Source organism: Solanum stenotomum, chromosome 1 (assembly GCF_019186545.1).
Source record: "Solanum stenotomum isolate F172 chromosome 1, ASM1918654v1, whole genome shotgun sequence".
NCBI classification, from domain to species: domain Eukaryota; kingdom Viridiplantae; phylum Streptophyta; class Magnoliopsida; order Solanales; family Solanaceae; genus Solanum; species Solanum stenotomum.
Window position 1 is genome coordinate 44,271,759 of NC_064282.1, and position 10,967 is coordinate 44,282,725.

General features: G+C 29.0%; 1 long non-coding RNA gene across 3 annotated transcripts in view; it reads right to left on the minus strand.

The window, feature by feature from the left end:
* Positions 1–4,310: 4,310 nt before the first annotated feature.
* The window catches only part of LOC125861753 (uncharacterized), a 14,959-nt gene continuing 8,302 nt past the window's right edge, over positions 4,311–10,967 (minus strand). The window contains exons 3-4 of one of the 3 annotated variants that reach the window (XR_007445982.1): positions 5,576–5,658; positions 4,311–4,933 (exon numbers count right to left, since the gene is read on the minus strand). This is a non-coding gene — a long non-coding RNA (uncharacterized LOC125861753). Of the gene's footprint in view, positions 4,934–5,575; positions 5,684–10,967 lie in introns of all 3 variants that reach the window. The other 2 variants (XR_007445981.1, XR_007445983.1) reach the window with 2 other exon arrangements.

Here is a 10,967-nt window from a genome sequence, read left to right on the forward strand (position 1 = left end):
TGTATGCAATCTTATCTATATTTGAATGTATTTCTAAACTGCGCTAGAAATACAAAAATGAATATTAATAAAAGTAGCAAATAAAATGATTATTAACAAGCGTAACAAATAAAATGAATGGCATGTCAAAAATGTAATTTAACATAAAATAATGATTTAATCAAAGACACAATATTCACAACCTATTCAATTGATTGTGACAAAAAAATTGTAACTAAAATTAACTTATAAAAATTCCTGAAATTTTAAGAAATAAGGATAAATATGGATAAACTTATTTAAAATTATAAAAATGTATTTTGAAGTATTGAATAATTAAAACTTTAAAATTACGAAATATGAAAATGTTAGGCCAAAATTAGGTGGCAATAGTTCGTGCAATCTTTTGCAGCTTGTGGATATCGATGATGAGGGTGAACACTATGTATCCTAGACCAACGTGTCTCCTTTTGTTCATATGTTAGCATGTCTTTTGCCGTTGAGATGACTTGTTGTGGTCCACAATTGGGAATTGTATGTATCTTGTTAAACAACTCTGTACTCGTGACTTCCAGGTTCTGGGACAATATCTATTGTATTTATTTTTTTTCATTTTTTCTTCTGTTTCTGTCTTTTCTTATTACTAGTGTTATTTTTCATGTAGTTCTATCCTTCTATCTAGTACTTGTCATTCTGGGTACAGGTCTACTTACCTATTGGTGGGTATAGTAGGTGTCATCATAACTCGAGGGATCGGGTCGTGACAATAATAATAATAATAATCTATCTATATATAAAAGGAGAAGAAAAAATGACACATGTCATTACCACAATTTTTTAGAATTTTAAATTTTAAATCATTTTAAATAATCAGTAATAAATAATTATTTAAATAATTACAAGTTGATAGATTTTGCGGTAGTTACACAACAGTTTTTTTTAAAAAAAAATAATAATTAATTACAAAACAAGTTGATAGATTCTGCGGTAGTTACACAACAATTTTAAATTTTTTTTATAAATAATTAGTTACAAATTATTATTTAACTATTACATCATCTATCTACAAATACTTAATTTTAATTACAAAAGCTTAAAATACACAACAATTTTTTAAAAAAAATTATAAATAATTAGTTACAAATTATTATTTAACTATTACATCATCTATCTACAAATACTTAATTTTAATTACAAAAGCTTAAATTTTAAATTAATATATACAAAAATATTCGACTGTGACATCATATGTTATAAAACACATAACCAAGATAGATACCAAGCAATATTCGATAAGACATTATAAACATAATCACCAATGTACAAATTTAATGCTGTTCTGAACACCTACTTGACCTGAGAGACAAAACTTAAGAAAATTTTCCAGAATAGCGCATGATGAGCTTCACAATGAAACTTAAATAACTCAACTATCATGGTTAACTGGATCGAGGCAGCCTCAAAATCAGAAGATACATAATTTTAATTACAAAAGCTTAATATATCATTATTTTGTATTTATAATAATTTATACCAAACAATAAATAAATATATTTTAACAGATAAATACAAGCAGTTTTATAACTTCTCAATAACCATCCAATAAACAAGGAAACTTAAACTACAATTATTTACTGCATCTATAAATTTCCCTACTATATATAGACATCTTTCAGTAATAACTTTACATACCTTTACATTGTTCGTCGATTGTTTAGCGATATTTAGTAATATAGATGGGTTTGCACTTTCACACAATCTCAGAAATTACATCTAAATCAATGCACTGGAACTTAAAAGTTTGTGTTATTCTATTGTGGATAGTTCCTGATAAATTCAAACCAGAAATACCTTACTCTTTGGAGATGTTACTGGATGAAAATGTACCACTCATACAAATAGTTTTTATATACTTGAAAACAATTATCATAAAACAATATTTTGTTTTATTACAAGGTGATCGTATTCATGCATCACTTGGAAAGACAGTAATTAAGCATTTCAGAGAAATTCTATATGAACTTGTTGTTTTTCGGATGAATTACTTTGTGATTGCCCCAAACATCATGAAATTTAAGACAACAACACACAAACACAAGCTTAACTTCACTGTGACTACAAATGTTAAGGAAATTCAAGATCCTTCTTTTCATATAGATATATTCAATATCCGCACCTTTGTCAAATTGACAATTCATCACAATGTTGATGAGACTGAGCTTTTGGGTAATAATGATATGCTATTCCATTCATTAGATTTTAAATTTACAATATATTAATAATGTATTTTATTTGCAGATGTTGTTGGACATGTTTGCTCCATATCAACCAATTTAACAGCTAAAGCAAGGAGATAACAATAGTTATTTCATCAATATTGTTCTAGAAGATGATAAGTAATTATTTTAAATTCATTTTATCCTTTTATATATAAATATATTTTTTTATATATATTAAAATGTAATTAAATTCCATTCATACAGTAAAAATAGACTGTCAACAACATTATGGGGTGAACTTGCGGACCAAATACAACCACACTTGACAGGATCTGCAGATGAACCTTTGATTGTGGTTTGTCAATTAATGAAGGCTCACAAATTTAGAGGTTTAAACATTGTAATTGCAGCAATTGTATATAAAATACAAATTTAATTAGTATAATTTTTTGACATTGTTTAATATCAATCATCAGAATATTACTCAGTACGTAGTTGTTGGTATCAAACCAAAATCTGGATTAATCCTAATCTTCCTCAGCCTACTGAATTCAAATACAGGTTAGAAAATTATTTAGTTTGCTTAGGCATGTTTCTCAACATTTGCAATGTAGTTAATTCTTCTTTTGTTTAATAATAATTCTAAATTATATCAAAACTATATGTTATGAATTTTTTTGCAGATTGATTTCATCGTGTGATTATAAATGTGAGAGGCTCTCCCAGACAAGTTCTCAAAAACATCATTCTATTATTGATGAGTTGTCTAAAAGTGTTGTATCTTTTACATATCTTTCTTATTTGATTCAATGCTATGAGGTGAGTCTACTAATCTATTTTAAATTTTCTCACTATATATTTACATATTTAATGTATAATTGGTCTATTTAACTTAATTGTTATTGTTATGTTATTTTAATTTTTAATTCAAAGGAATCTTCCTTTTGGATTGCTGCAAGAATCGTCTGTTTGGAACTTGACCATGGATGGTCATACTTGGCTTGCAACAATTGTATTACAAAGGTTGATACAGAGGGAACCAAATATTATTGTAAAAAATGCAATTCTGAAGTTAAATCTGTTATTCATAGGTTTGTATAAAAAATCAAACTATTTAAAATTATTTTTATATAGATTATATAACACAAAATATTATGCTATTTAGATATAGGCTACAACTGTCTGTTATGGATGGCACTGCATTTATTTCAATATTGCTTTGGAATAAAGAGACTATCAACTACTTGGTAAAACTGCAAAAGAGTTGAAAGAAGGATTACTTGAAGATGACAAAAGTTCTTATCCAACCGAGCTTGGTGATTTAATGGAGAAGAAATTTATGTTTAAGAGTTTGATCAAGGACTCAAACATTAACAGAAAAGATAATGTCTATAAAATTGTTAATTTCACCGATGATGATACTCTTTTAAAGGAATTTTGTCATCGTGATCTTTAGGACAGTCTTAATGTAAGTGTTTAAACACTTACATATTTGTTTACATTATACATACAAATTTTTAAATTTTGTATAAATTGTTAATTATGTTTATAATGTTCAAAGAGAAATCACTTTTTGAGTGTGAGCAAAGCTATGATGAAGATAAACTCTTTGAGGTATTCTAACTTTAGAAAAGTTACATCTTCTATATTACTAATCAGATTGAAAACACTTGAAGTACTTATAATCTTTATGTTACTTTAATTTTAGACTCCAATCAAGAGCAGCATTTCAGAGTGTGGTACACTAATTACTGAAGATGTGATTGATTTAACTACAAAGATATCTACCAAGAGTAGCAAAGCTGCTGGAAAATCTACAAGGCATGAAATTAAAGATGATTTGAATGTCAAACAACCCAGCAACAAAATTCGCAAAGTGATTAAGAAGGAAAATAATACCTAAAGCTATCTTCCAAATTTGAAAAGTTATTGGAAGATTATGTTTTAATTTTAGTTTATTATTTTAATATTTATGTTTTAATAAGGTAGTTGGATGATCTATGTGGTTTATTATATAAATCCAAGCTATTAAGTTGTCTTCTTTATTTATATATATCTCTCTCTCAATCAATATCTATCTATCATTATCTCTCTCTCTCTATATATGTGTGTGTTTGTGGGGTTGTTTTTAAATTTATGTTGTTAATCTTCTACATGTTGTCTTAATGTGTATTTTATATTCTCTGACTTATAGTTTAACATTCATTAGTAACAGAAGGATCATTAAAGTTAACTTTACTGCATACAAAATCTAAACAACACACTATTAGCTGATTTCTACAAATACGTTAGTGCAATTTAAGAGACATACCTTATTCCCATATGTTAAAAAACATGCAACACTTTGGTGAACAATATGGTGGATTCACATCAATTTCTGAGCTGATATATTCAGAATAGGAATTAGATATTCTAAAGCTCCAAGCAATTCATCTTCATTCTTCCAATATATATGTTCAAAGGTAGTCATAATGAACAATGATTTATAATAATTCTATCAAATTTGTTGAAGGAGTGCCTTGCTTTATATAACATGTTGAATCTTCATTTATATTCACAATGCTACAGACCCAAAGTTGCACCAAAACAACAGCAGAAAACATCCAAAGCTGCACTAAATTTTCATAATAAAAATATTAAAACATCATTGGAATTAAACCAAAACAACAGCATCAGAATCATCTCTAAAATAACATTAGAATTGCACCCAAAAAACCACCAGAAAAACATTGGAACTGCACCAAAAACTGCACGATAAAAACAGCGTAAACTGACCCCGAAATTGCACCAAATTCACACTAAACAACACACTGACAATTGTATCAATGTGCACAAACTTCGTGAACTAATTCAAAAATAGATAAATCATATATAATAAATCTTCAATAACACATATGCTATAAAAATAGAGTATTTTACATACCAAAACATAACATTCTGTAAAATATTATCTTAAATATATTTTTTCTTGATTATATTATTTAGAGGGAGGGTCAAGAACCTAAAAGGAAGCAAACTACAACCTGATGAAAAGAAAGGCAACATCCTACACATAGTTATAATAAGTTTTGTCTCAAGTGTTGGTGTCAGTATCTTATTTCATATATAATTATCAGATAAACTAACTCATCAAATATTCAAACATGTTCATAGACATTCCTATCAAATCCTCTGCATGATCTTTATATATTTTATGCAATATCTATTGCATTTGGTGCACTTTTTATAACACGTCATACAATAGATGTTACTTAATAGTAACTCATATATACAATTATAAGAAGGAACTTAGCATTGAATAGATGAAAATTTCAAAGCACAAATAAATTGTAATGAGGAATTTGATCCAAAGCAATGACAAATATTGCTCTCATTACCTCTGTGTATATTTTGTTACCCTTCATCTGATCAATGTATATTTTGTTACCCTTCACATAATGCCTATAGTTTGGGACAGCTCCTTAAAAACAAATGCATATTTAGATCTAACATAAATAAAATCAATATCAAATAAATTATTGATTCACATAATTTTTACTAGGATCACATATGTTGCAACATTCAACTACTTCTATCTCTTATGAATGATATGGTAAATACATATCAAAAACATTGAGAGAGAGATTAAACAAATATTAATCTTCTTAGTAATTGTTACAAGTGAAGATTATATTTTCCCAAGTTATTATAAAGTTAAACCTGTTAAAAAGTTTCAGCATAACTATAAATCGATTTATTTCTCTTTGAGGTCCTTAATCTATTCAAAATCACAACCAATAAAAAAACAGTTATAATCTTAAACTGCTATACTCCGAAATATTTGTTGTCTAATAATTCACAATATCATAATGATAATATAATTAATATTTTTTTAAATTAACAGTTATTTAACTAAATGCACTAATCTGGATTTTAAAATAACTGCTATTTGGTCAACTGCATTTATTCATGGTGATTCACCATATAATTAGATTTCAAGTTCAATAACTCATAACAAAGTCATGACAGATCAGAAGAAATTAGCAAGAAAACAAAGATTTAGCTTACGACAGAATAAAAAACGTGGAAGATACTCATCAGATGTCAATGGTTTGATCTCCTATCTCTATTTTTATTGCTCAATATTGTACATGTCTTCTACTAACATGTCAAATAACTGTAATATACACGCTGATATAATTCATATTGTTTAATAAATAATACTCTTAAATCTTAAACTTTTTGTTTATTGACATTCCATAAAATGTAATTCATATATTACCTAGCATTGTGTGAATTCATCGTAAACTTTCTTCATTATTTATTTTAACTAACTATTAATTATTATTATTATTATTTGGGTAGATTTGGCAAGCACTAGCTCTTCAAATACGCAGTTGTTAAAAGGGCAAGAGTTTTTAGTGGATGAGCATACTTATTCATCTACTTTCAATATTCCAAATAGGTATTATACAGGTATTTGTTTGTTTAAAAATATATTTTTTCATATGTTTTTTAACTATAGTATACGTTCTTATCTACTTCAGATTTAAAAGAAATACTATATAATTTCATGATTTATACATATTAAATATTACTATTCTTATACATAAAACAAGATAATGTCTATTTTTTATTGTAATATCTGCAAATTAGTTCATCTACATTCAAGAAAGTCTAAGGGTAAGTATATATTTATGGATTATAATGTATACTCACCTATGTTAACAACGGAAAATGGCATTTTTCAAAGGTATATCACTAAAAGAACATAACAATATTCAATAAGTATCTGCAATATATTCAAATTCTATATTATTTGTAACAGATAACAGAATATCAAATCATCTAACTCATGATGAAAATGAAGATGTAGATATGTTGGCAGCAGATGAGTTTGGTAGTGGAAAACTATACAATGAAGGTAATTTTTATAGATTACTTTCCCTAACCTTTGCTTTGTTTAAACAAATTACTTTGTTTCAACAATGCCATTACATGTCTATAATGAGGATGATGTCGATTATAGCAACAGATTAATTCGAGATGAAATGCGTTACAATAAAGGTGCTTTAACTGATGAACATCAAGAATTACTAGAAAATTTAATTAATGAACAAAAAGCAGTTTACAAAAAGATTATCTCAGCAGTTATTACAAATAGTGGTGGATTTTTCTTTTTATACGGCTTTGGAGGTACAGGAAAAACTTTTATTTGGAGGACACTATCAGCAGCTATACGATCTAAAGGAGATATTGTTTTGACAGTAGCTTCTAGCGGGATTGCATCTCTATTGTTGCCTGGTGGTAGAACATCACATTCAAGATTTGTTATCCCTCTGAATATATATGAAGATTCAACATGTAATATAAAACAAGGTACTCCTTTAGCAAATTTGATAGTCAAGGCAAATTTGATTGTTTGGGATGAGGCTCCTATGATGCATAAATATTGTTTTGAAGCTTTGGATAAAACTTTAAGAGATATTATTAGCTATAAAGATGCATTGATAACGTTCAAATATACTTCTTGAAAAGAAATATAAACGATCGTATGCAATATATTTACCCAACTATGAGTCGGGGTCAATCCCACAGAGAATATGGAAGAATATTGTCAATAGTAAATATTTAACTCGATAGTCGTTATAAAATTGGGGGATTTAAATTGAAATAAAATAAAATAAAAATAATAAAAAGATAGCTTTGAACTAAGTATTTATTTATATTCAGATTATTAAAAGTAACTAGGAATGTGTTCCCCATAAGCTCATAACGCAGTAATCCTAATAATAGTAATCCTTTTCTAGTGTATTATATGCAAAGTGATAAGTTAGGTATCTCTAAATCCTTGGTCCGGCATCTAGAGAATTTCACCCCGCACCTTGGTCCGGCTACGTGTGTATAATTTACTAACCCTTACCTTTACCTTATATTAGACATCATAATCGATGTTTGGCTTAGTTATTACTTCGCACCAATCGACACTAGCCTATTAGATAGTATCACACTAAATCTATGTTGATAATTCTTTTCTTGTTAATTACCTCCTTGGTCCGGCAAGTAGTAACAAGGCGAGTTCTAACGTTGGCCACCGTTAAAAAGACTTCTAAACGAAAGAATTATCAATGCATGCAAAATACTAGTCAAGAATTGCTTATTTACTATTCATACTTTGTTAATCGCTCATGGTTCCCACAACCCTAGTTATGAAAGTTAGCTACTCATTATCTCAAAAACACAATCAAAATTTATTAAAATAAATATGCTTGTGTTAATCATAAAAAGTTAAGAACAATAGCTAAACTATCTTTTATTAATCACGAATACAAATAAATAATAAAGGAGAAGAAAGAATAAACCACAATTCTCCGGCCTCCACGGCGGCTCTTCCAAAGTTCCTAAGCTAGAAGAAAATTTATATTATGTCTTGTATCTTGGTTCTTGGCTCCCCTAAAGAATAATTTTTCATGCCCTATTTATAGACATAGAAACCCTAAATAAAATAATGAAGTTCAAGACAAATTAGGAAAACAAAACCCAATTAAATTGGGTTTCCAATTGCTCGCTGGATTTCTTCAAATTGTTGGCGGCAGAGGGACAGTTAGTTATAGGCACGTGGCAGCAGTGAGCCAAATTCAAATTGAATTGGAAAGTCCTTCTTTGCACCATATACAGAAATATATTATTTTAATAAATTTAATCCATTAAGCTGTCTGTTTGATTTTCTTCTTCAACCTTCCATCTTTAATTCGTTTTAATTCCAAACTTCTTCAACTTTACGTCAATTTACTCCTACAAATAAAATACACTATTTAGCACAATTTATAAAATTAATGCTCAAAAAGGACAAATATAAATAATAAATATGAGGCAAATAATGATTAAAAATATGTATTTTTAGCCTCACATCAACACCCCACACTTAAACTTTTGTTCGTCCTCGAGCAAACATTAAAAGTCATCTAAAAAAAAATCATACTAGCAATGTCATCACTTTGGTTAATACAAATAATTAGGCCATATACCAATTTCAAAACATCAAGTAGACTTCTCAATCATTATGCAAGACATCCAAATAAACAACAAACTTCTAACCTCCTAACATTAAGGAAGGACTTTGAACTCATCAAATTTTAAGCTTGCTCACTTACTCTCATCAAAGAAAGTTAATAAAATCACCAATCTATCTTTGAAACAAGTGCCCTCACAAGAAGAAATAGTCCACACACTCAAATCAAAATATTAAATATAAATTAAGGACTTCGCATCAAAGAACACTCTCACACTCACAATGAAAATTCACATGTATGCACAAAGAACCATATGCTTGCTCATTATGTACATCTCCACTAATTAAGCATGCTTGAATAGAATCAAATAGGACTTTAACGAGTTGTAATGTAGGCTAGGGAACGGATAGGAAAACTATATAATAGTGACTTACACTTCCTTAAGCACTTTGCAATTTTAAACTTCATCACCCATTAATTTCTTCTCTTTATTTTCAGTCCTCTCTTCAACAACCATTTCACAAGTAATTCTCATCTCAAGAATGCTTCTTTTTTTTTTCTTTTTTTTTTGTAGTTTTCCTTCATAATAGCCACCCTCAACTTACGTCTTTTACATGCGTTAAGGTGCACGATGTCCTTGGAAGGACCAGGGCCATCATCAAGGTAACTTTTTTTTTTTTATGTTACATTTTTTCAAAGAGGGCTTTTAAACACTTTGTAGCTATCATTGATTACCTTTACAACCATCCCTTTTTTTTTTTTACCGAATTGATAATTGGAATAAGTCTATGATATAATGCTCAGGGAAGCAAGGTGCAAAAACTAGGAATTCAACAAAATAGTCAAGGGTAAAATATGGCTACCAACAAAAGGCTACAGGCTCAAAAGGGCTAACTTGTCACGACCCGAGAGCACCCCCTAGTCGTAACCGGCGTATTCGACCTCGAAGAGGTCAAATACAAGCCTCATGGATCATTCATTGCATATGATACTTAAAAAAAAAAAATTAAAAACTTTCTTCACACACGAAGATACTTTCATTAAATAGCAAGCGGAAGACTTTCTAGACTTTATCCAAGATGTCTCAAAACCATCTAATACTTGAATACAACATTGGGACTAAGCCCACTCAAAACTATAACAAAACTACAAGACAAAAAGGAACATGTTGGTTATTGTCCTCGAATCTATGAGGACTCACCAAGTCTTCATCTTCAAACATCTTAGAAACCTATCCATCAACCATGGAATATCAACATCTCCAAATCCCTACACTTTAGTCAAAAGGAAAGAAAGGGGTTAGCACAACTAAGTACTAAGTATGGAAACCATGCAAAAACATGCTAAAGAGGACATTTGGTTGAAAGTCATGCCTTATGCCATTTTAGTAAAACTTCATGAACATTGACATATTAGACATATTATAGAACATAACCAACATATAAGACATTAACAACATTATAGACATACTCAACATTTTCACCACGTAACTCATTTCATCATCCAAGGACCCTTATCTAAAGTTACCCTAAGACACACCTGAGTGAGACATGAAATGGCCGCCCATACAACCTCTTCATACACACCTAAGTGTTCCTCAAGGCTACTATAGACAAGAACCATCATGCTTCAAGGTAACATACCAAGTAACTCACTTCATTAACATAAGCTATTCATTCAACAAATCATTTAGACAATAAGTCAACATTCTTCTTTAAAGTCATTTAGGACACATTCATGCATTTAAGGGACTTCACACTTTAGTCATATAGACTTA